Source organism: Crocodylus porosus, unplaced genomic scaffold, assembly GCF_001723895.1.
Source record: "Crocodylus porosus isolate Cpor-Errol unplaced genomic scaffold, CroPor_comp1, whole genome shotgun sequence".
Lineage (NCBI taxonomy): Eukaryota > Metazoa > Chordata > Crocodylia > Crocodylidae > Crocodylus > Crocodylus porosus.
In genome coordinates, this window is record NW_017728943.1 from 61,298,375 (window position 1) to 61,307,946 (window position 9,572).

A 9,572-nucleotide genomic window follows, 5' to 3' on the forward strand; every position below is an offset into this window, starting at 1 on the left:
GGGTTGGGTCCAAACCTGTGAAAAAGACTGAATTGAGTTCAGTGAAGAGATTTGGGGCTTTAAATAAAAAGAAAACATGGGGCAGGTTCAGAGGACATACATGGGGCTGCAGCAAGTGTATTTTGGGGCTGAGGGCAAAAAATAAAAGCCAGCCAGCCCCAGAACAATATACATGCGTGCACAGAGGCATTGGAGTGCAGCACAGCAGCAATGCACAGGGCAGCACTTGCAGCCACAATGCCAACAGAAGTGGCACAACCAGCTGCTGCTCCAGCTGCTGCCTCTTTCTAAGCCCCCACCCCCAAGGCAGTACCTGGGGCTGTTGCCCCAATCACCCCCACAAACACAGTTATGTTACTGTGTATACAAACACCAGCTTTACTTTCTCTGGGGTTTAGCTCTTTTTATGCATTGCCCACCTTGTTTCAACACCACCTCATTTTCCTCCACTTCCAGTGTGGCTTCCGCCTTGCCTTCACCTAGTTCAAAAAGCCTTCACCATTTGCTCTTCAACTCTGGTTTCCTGCTTGCCTGCCTACCAACTTTGAGCTCCCCTGTTGATTTTCCAAGCTTATCTTTTCATATTTTCCACTTGGCCTCACTTCCCCTCGGTAAACAGGTGCTCCAAAGACAGACCCATGTCTGTTGTTCCTCCTCAGGATGGAAAGCAGCTTCCTGCTGCCTTTGTTGTGAACAGAACCACCCAGTGAGGAGGGCAGTCCCATGAACTCATGCCCAAAAACAGGAGCTCTACTTGTCTCCCTTGAAGCCCACATGAGCTGAAATTTGACAAATATTTGCCCTAAGCCCTCTGTGCCAAACTCAAGCACCCATCACCTTTTTCATTAGTCTTGTTATCATTCAAGCCAGTAGTACTAAGTACTACAAAGATTTCGGCCTGCTGTATCAGAAAAGGGTTATGATCCGAAAAGTTTCATAACGGCTTAAGGTTTTGTAATTCCAGGCAAGCCATTTATTGAAGTTCTGTAATTTGCACTGGTGTCACTTTACCTCTGACCTTTTGTAAGGCAATTCTGTACTGGACTTGAGTACATTACTGTGGTATAGAGCAGTATACCTTCTAGCCACGGCTTGCTTATAGCATTGTAAAGGCAGGTTATGCTGGTGGAAATGAATCATCTGTTGAAGGCTCTCTATTGCATCTGAGCAGAGAATTGCAGGTTTGGGTCTTAAACGACACTGAGAAAGTGTCCAAAAGCATGTCTGACTTCTCTCCCAGCTATAGTTTGTCAATAAAAGATACCACAAAAGGGTCCTCCACAGCTGTGCATGCAGATATATTAAAAGGTCAGCTTATTCCAGTAAAAGTGACCCCTAAAATTATTGTAACCAAAGTAATTAGCAAGGGAAAAGAAAGTTTCCTACATTTTTCCAGCTTGTTTACTGTGTATATGACAGCACCTTGGCTAAATCCAGCAAAGGATTTAGGCCCTGCAATGCTGGGTGTTGCAGCACCTGCCTGTTGGATATTTTGCCACCTAGTAGAATCCATAGCACTGCATTAGACATCAAGGTTCCCTGTACATTTCACCTGGAGAGGTATGCATCTTTAAATGGGATTCATAAAGCCAGCAGTCTGGGCAGGGAGATGCACCTAACACAGGAAAGCCACAAGGCCTTTACCAAAATCTCTATAGCTTTTCTGTCATGCGTAGTGTGCTCAGCAGCGATGTGGGAGACCTGGGTTAAATTCCCTTCTGTGCCAGGATTGGGTGAAGGCTTGAACACGTATTACCCACTAACACCATCCACCAGAGCGTTGTGGGGTAGATTCATCTCTTGTGTTGACACTGTTCCATTTAGCATGGAATAATTAAATATTTTTTAGCCCAGTGAAATGCTTTCTCTAACACAATGAAACACTGATCTTTAAACCATGTTGCTGGGTTATAAAAACTACAAAACATGATTCACAGGATTAGTATTAAATGCATTCTGACCCATTGTGGTTTTTCTGAGTTCCTTGCAACAGAAAAGTTGCTCTATTATTTTTCCATGGTCAAAAAAAAAAAAAAAATGAGTGAAAGCAAAGAGCTGGCATTTTCTGAGGGGTAGTTTTCATCTAATGAGGTGAGCCTTGAGTCTTAAAAGGTTTAGAACAAACATTTCTTTCATAGTCTGTGAAGACCCAGTTCTACAAAGCCTAATACACTTGCTTGACTATCCACATATGTACTTCATAAAATTCAGTAGGCACTAGGGTAAGCACAGTGCACCACATTAAGTCTTCAGGTAAGTCTTTGAAGCACCTATGCACCTTAGGCCCTGATCCTAGAGTTGATTATACACATTTAATCGGCACATTTTTGTACCTGAATGTAGGCCCCTTAACTGTAATGTGGCACTAGAGAAGCATGGGCCATACCCTCACATGGTCAGTTGCAGGACTTACCCCGGGTCAGTTTCTACTTTCCAAAAAAGAATCTTTGAAAACATCAACAAGGGAGTAGAGAAACTCTTTAAAAAAAAATAATTAAGGATTTTCCTTTTCAACATATACGTATAAAGAGCTCTTTGTGGGAACCTGGAATTTAAAAAAGATATTCAAGTCAAACAAATTCAAGTGAACAATGCTGTCCCTTTAACAAGGCTGCCAGAACAAAATATACTTAGGGAGTACCTGTTCTTTACATGCACGCACACACATGCATGCACCTGTTGATTAATTAATCCAACTTATCAAGTAACAAATTTAATGTTTAAAGATATATCAAATCCTCTAAGGCAGGATTTCTTAAACTTTACAATACCACGACCCCAAGTGCTGGATGGCAGTGGCAGGTGACACGGAGCTTACACACAGCAGCGCTGCTGCCATCCATCACTCTGGGCCACCACTGCTTCCCTGCACATACCCCCTGGGAAGTATGCAGCCCCCTTTTAAGTTACTCACGACCCCCGGGGGGTCACAACCCACAGTTTGAGAACCCCTGCCCTAACCTATCTTCCATCAACAGTCCATACTTAGTCCAAGTCAATGTCCAAAGTGGAGAGTCTTATATGGGCACAGCTATTCTTACTACACCTGTACCCTGACATCCTGGGTGTCATCATACAGTATAGTAGGAGGAAAGAAAGAGATAATTTTCTATTTTCTTGGCAAAAGAACACTCCTGAAACCTAACCTGTCTATCCAAGGGCTTAAGTGTTTGACCAGATGTTCAATCAGTAACTGGTCTTTTAGGCACATCACCAAACTAGAAGTGGGGCACCTATGTTCCATTCTGTAATGATTTGTTTTATTTCTACCAACATACACAGAAACTGTTATGCTTCTATAATCTCTGTTTATCTAAATTATCCTCCTGTTTTAATTGCAACACCAGAAAAAATGTGGATACCATGGGAAAATTCAAAGAAAACACCAGAACCACTGCTAAACAAGTCTTTCCCTGGAAATGGTGGGCTTTTTAGACACAGCAAGATAGGGGAAAGAGGGGTAGTTAGCAAGTGTTCCACTCAAAGCTTAGGTTTTACAGGATAGAGTTATTCCTGTTTGTAGGCAGGACAAAATAGGTAGTCCAGACCATGAAGTAGGCCTGGTGAGAAGGTCTGATGGCCCTACTGGGAAGTTGATTTCCCTCCCAAGCTGGGAATCCGCAGGAGTCATGACAGAACGCATGTGGTGAAACCATACTTTGGTATGAGGTATCTGTTCATTGCAGGAAAGTGAGACATAAAGAAGTGGATTTGGAGAGTAGTATGTAGTCCAACATTAATAATGACTGCAAATAGATTAGGAAATAGGATGCTATTGTAGACATCCTTGAATCTACTTATATCTGAGTCAGATCACCATTAATAAGTGCTGTGGGGTGAGGAGAGGTACCTTAAAAGCCAACACCCACTGGTCATCACTAGGATGATGCTAGCTGGAATGTGCCTTTGCTGTCTGTCAAACCTGGGAGTGTCAAGGCAAAGGATTTCTAATTTGAGAGAGGAGGAAGTTGATCCAGAATCTTTGGTATCACCCCCTCCAGAGGCAGGTTAGTGCCCAAGGCTGACGAGACAACAATACATGTAAATGACTGTCACAAAGGAGGAAATTTGCTCTCCTCTATTCCCTTTCCAACCAGCTAAAAAGTCAGGAATACAGAAACCTTGCAAGACTCATTGATCTCATGTGACCAAAGACTTTATATCTGCTCTTCCTCACTTTCTCAGCCTTGTGGCCTCCATGTGTTCATTCACCCATCTGCTTTCTAATGAAAAGGAAGAAGATAATCTGAATGGCAAACTGTGATTTTCTTTAACTTCCCCTTGATCCATCCAAGTTCTTGCTGTCAGTAACTTTTGGGCTTCCCTTTTGCCTAGGGTTTTATTCTCCCCCAAATCTACTTGCGTTAATAAGGGTTACAAAGATTTTAGAAAGGTAGGGCTGGAAAGAATGTCTACAGATCATCTAGTCCAGTGATTCTCAACTTGTGAACTACGGAGGCATTGTAGATAAGCAGCAAAAGCAGCTTGTTCAAGGAGCTGGAAGGGGCCCAAAGAATCAGAAGGGTTGAAAAACATGGTTCTAGTTCATCCCACTTCACCAAGGCAGGAGGAAATATACCTAGAGCAGGGATGCCAGACATAGGACCTACAGGCCAGTGCTGCTTCATCTGGCCCACTAGCGGACCAAGGAGTCTGGTGGTATGGCCACCAGTTGGCATGGCTTGCCACAGAACATGCCCATCAGTGGCAGGAGAGCAAGTGAAGGCTGTGCTCATACATTGCTTGTTTGACCTGCCACCACTTGGCCAGCCACTGCTTGTGCTGCCTCCATGACAGCAAATGTCCACCTGGCCTACAGCAGCTTGTCCCACTCCCACCACTGTTGCCATTACTGCCAGAGCCACTATCCTGTGCCCCATGCCAGAACTGGCCCACAAGGAGCCTTGCAGTCTGGGGCACTACATGTGTTTGACACCCATGACCTAAACCATTCCCAACCAAACCAAGACACAGAAAATAAAACTGGATGTGACTTCAGGAGGTCACCTGATTTAACCTGCTGGTTGAGACAGGAGGACCCCTGAAACCATCCCAGACAACGGTTTGTCTAACTCACAATTTAAAACGTCCAGTGATGGAGATTCCACCTCGCTAAGTAATCTCTTCCAGTACTTAACCACCCACGTAAACAGACAGTCCTTCCTAATATCCAACTGAAAACTCTTGCTGCAATCCTCTTTATATGATTCATCCTCTTTATACCAACCACGTTTATATTTGAAATCCATCCCCCCTGCTCTGTGGAAGGATGAAGTGCAGAATGAAGTGCACCTATAATATCCCTCAGTCCCTCAAATCTTCTCCTCTACAAAATAATAATCCAAATTCATCCATCCTTTCCTGGGTTTCAAGACTGTTATTCATTTGTGTTGCTCGCCTTTGGACTTTTTCCAGTCTATCTATGTCTTTCCTGCAGTTTTTCCCTAAACTGGACAAAGTACTTCAAGTAAGACTTGAGCAATACTCAACTGCTTCCTGTGCCTTGCATATGATATTTTAATACATCTCAGAATGTTGTTAGTTTTTTGGCAATTTTACACTGGTGTCAGTGGTTGGGGGGGGGGCCAGTGGCGACCACCTGCAGGCACCACTGGCAGTGCTTTTTACAGGGGGTGCACCACCAATCTTAGAGGGTGCACATGCACACATGTGCACCCCATACGTGTCGCCAATGATTTCTTCCTTGCCCTACCCTCAGTAGACTTGGAAAGGAACTTTTTTAGGTTCAGGAGACTTATCAAGACCCCTCTCCCCCCTCCCCATCTTCACTTTTCTGGATTAGACAAAACTTCAACCTTTCCTTCTAGCTCATATTTTCTAAAACTCTGATTATTCTAGTTCCTTTCCTTTGGACTTTCTCCAGCTTTTCTACATTTTTTTAATATAACTGAGATGGCAATTCAGATGAGGTCACACTAGCCCTGAGTAGAACAGTATAATTATGTCCTGTGCGTTAGATGTCACACCCCTGTTAATACATCTGGGGAAAACCTTTGCTCTCTTTTTTTTTTTTTTTTTTGCAGCAACACCACATTGCCAACTCATGTGTAATCTATAATCCACTATAACACCCAAATTCTTTTCTGCTGTACTGTTTTCTAGCCACTTATTACCTAGTTTGTATTTGTTTGAGTTTTAAGTACAGGATATAGCACTATGCACTTACCTTTATTGAATTTCATCTGTCTGATTTTGGGCTATTTATCATGATCATTTTGATTTGTAATTCTGTTCTCTAATGCTCTTACAACCTGTCCCAGCTTCCTGCCATCCACATTTCATAAGTATACTCTATTTCCAGCATCCAAGTCACTAATGAAAATATTTAATATTACCTGATGGAGGACAGATGCCTCCTAGATCAGGAGATTGGTTTGGCTGGTTCCTTTAGTACTCAAAAGGTCATCAGGTCCTGCAAGGCTGGCTTGGCTTGTCACAGAGAAAACAGGGCTGAACATGTCCAGTCCACACCCTGCTCACCCAAGTCTGCTGACATGGTCTAGATCTGGAAGTTCACCAGTGAGATTGCTCAGGACTCATCCCCAGCATCCGCTCTTAAATCTTCAGCTTCCAGAGGTCCTCCACAAGACCTGCCACTGCCACTGTATAGACAAGGCCAGAGTTTGTATAGACCTACCCAGTGAATGATGAAAAGACTGAAAATGAGTAACTCTGAGGGAAAGCCAAGGAACAAGATAGGCTCTGGACTAAAGATAAAGCCAGCAGTGTAACTGGGGGAGGTGGGCAGCAGAGGGGCATCAGCTCCAGGTACTGGCTTAGAGGAGGCACCAGAATGCATCCCCTGCCTCCCTTAGCCCTTGCCATGGCAGAAACAGCCCCACACCACCAGACCAGAAGAGCAGGGTGTGAAACACCTAGGACAGTTAAGACACCTTCCTCCTTCCCCCTCCAAGCAGAAGTGAGCTTTTCCCAGGGCAAGTTACAGCAGAGCAGGGATAGTAGCACTGGTCACCTAGCCACGAAGAAGAATTCTAAACAGGTCTCATTAGCAAGAGCAGGACAAGAAGCAGTGACAGGTTTAAGGGACAAGTGGTGAGATGTAGGCTGAGCATTAGAAAAAAGCTTTATAAGGGTGTAGATAGTTGACCAACAGCTGTCGAAGCCGCCTATGGAAGAATCTTCCACAGTCCTGCGTCAGTACTGGAACTTTCACTGTTCAAACGTGGCAGGAATTGGTTTGCCTCCTGAACAGTTTTAGGCAAACCTACAGGCCATGGACACAATGCAGAATCAGCAGGAGTAAAGGTGCACTGTCTGCTGTCCCGTCCTCAGTTGTCTGAACGCCCCTTCTTTCTGCAGCTAGCCCCTGCTCCACCTCCAGCCTCCCAAGACATATAAAATGATGGCTCCCAAGCCTCCAACTGCTGCTGGTGTAACAGAGAAGGCAGAGCCAGCCCTGAGCCTGGCACATAAGCCTCCTATGCTGGGGGTAATTTCTGGAGGGGTTTTATACCTGCCGCATTTCCCCTTTGCATCAACAACTGTTAATCTTACCCTTAAAGCATAGCTATAAGCCAAGAAACTTCCTCCTGTTGCAGAGTGAAATCCATGGAATAACTCTGAGGTCCTGACAGAAACATCACCTTTCTGCAGCATGTAGAGTTAGTTAACTGGGTTTGAAGGTGTTTTTAATTAACTTATAATGTAGGTGATGTTGGGCTGAAGGGCTTGTGAAACCAGAATGAAGTGATCCATTGGGCTGTGTACTTGACATACCCCTAAGCACTGCAGAAGTGTTCCTCCAAGGATGACTATACAACTGCAAAGGATCCAGCCAAATAAAATTTAAAGATGAGGTAAACAGATAAAACACTGACATCCATTTAGTAAAATTACCACAGCACTACCATACAACTGAACAGCAAGGAATGCCAGCTCAGAATCAGAGAAATCCAAAATCTCCAACTCACTGGATGGCACAGTATAAATTTCTATAGCCTTCTTCAGTTCCAGACACCAGTCTTATTTGTGAATTACAGTTCTGAGTTAACTATTTCCTTTTCATGGAAAGTTTCCCATTCTAGCTCCTTGGCTAGTGCAGGGCTGCCCTATTACTATTCAGTTAGTGTGCTCAGACATTTGCAGCAGTGGCAGTGCCTCTTGCTCCCTCTGGACTGGATTTCTTGCACACCTCCAGCATTATTTATGCAATAATAATGCCACTCATTCAGCCCTGCTTCCTCCAGTTCTCCAAGTTCCTTGTTGTGTGCAAGGGACAGGACTAAAAAATAGAACCAGTTCTAGAAAATAAAATAGTCTTCAATTAACAAATGATTGAAAAGTTTTCCAGCTGCCACAAAATGCAGCATTTTGGCATTCTGAAGCAGCCCAATGCCTTCTTTTTCCATCGCATCATCTTATCTATGCATTTCCCTCCCCACCTGGTTAAAACACCTAAACAGATTTTACTGAAGTTTAACAAAACACTTAGACTTTAGGCTGAGGAAAAGACATCCATTCTAAGACACAAAAAGATGTGGCCCTTTTGATGACCCCAAGGGTTGAAATGTGACATATGTGGGAGCAGTATAATAAATCCAATAGAAAAAAAGTACTATTTTTGTGATTTGACATCTGATAGAGGGTTTCAAAATAAAGTGGCACCATTGTGTTCCCTATCATTTGTACCCCAGGAGAATCTAAAAGCACTTAACACAAATCAATTCAGCCTTACAACAAGGCTTTAGGTACATGAAGTTTGTTCTTTTCCTTTATTAAAGGAGGAGACTGAGGCACAGGGAAAAGGATGAGGGCAGGCAGGAAGTTCCCAGGAAGAGGGGATTAATAAAGGTGGGAAATCCCAGCTCCAAGCCCCATGTTCAAACATCAGGATCACACTATAATGGAAGTGAGGTTGCAAGTGGGGAGGTAAACGGAAAAGGTCAGGTCCAAAGTTAAAAAACACTTGTTGAGAAGACTCCACAATAGTGGGAAAAGTTTTGAAAACTGTCTTTTAAGAAAGTTACATCTTCAAGATCCAAAACTCTGAGAAGAGAAACCTGAAATAAAGATTCAAGCTAGGGCATTTTGTTGACAACAAAAATGGTGTCACTCACCTCAGCAGAGAAATGAGGAAGTTTGCCTCAGCATGCGTCTCAGGACCTGAAGGAGGAAATAGCCGTTTAAAAATGTCATTGCACCGGTAATAATTATCTATTCCACTTATGTAATCTCACCCAACTTGTGCAGCACAGCTTTAAATATAGCTTTCAACATCTCAGTCACAATAATAAAATGGAGAACAGTGTTCAAAGTTCTACCTGTTGTGGGAGAAATAAATGTCCTAGGGTTTGTCTTTAGCATTAAACCTCCTGGAATATTTATATTGCCTTTGAGGGTATATGCAGTGTCAAGAGACAAAGGGCAAGATCAGCTCAGGCAGAAAAAGATGCATTCTTCTGTTCAAGAGGCCAAATAAACCCGTTGTGGTATTCTCGTGTAGACAAAAAAGGCAAGTTATTAAAATAGGAGTGCTCAAAGGCAAACCAAGTGCCGTCGACTCTACCCTTGTTATGATAGCTGACTCCACA

General features: G+C 43.4%; 1 long non-coding RNA gene across 1 annotated transcript; it reads right to left on the minus strand.

Moving 5' to 3' along the window:
• Positions 1-7,812: 7,812 nt before the first annotated feature.
• LOC109319225 lies at positions 7,813-9,287 on the minus strand. Its single transcript, XR_002103420.1, has 3 exons — positions 9,219-9,287; positions 9,099-9,144; positions 7,813-8,282 (listed from the first exon to the last, which is right to left on the minus strand). It is a non-coding gene; the product is annotated as an uncharacterized LOC109319225 (long non-coding RNA).
• Positions 9,288-9,572: the final 285 nt, after the last annotated feature.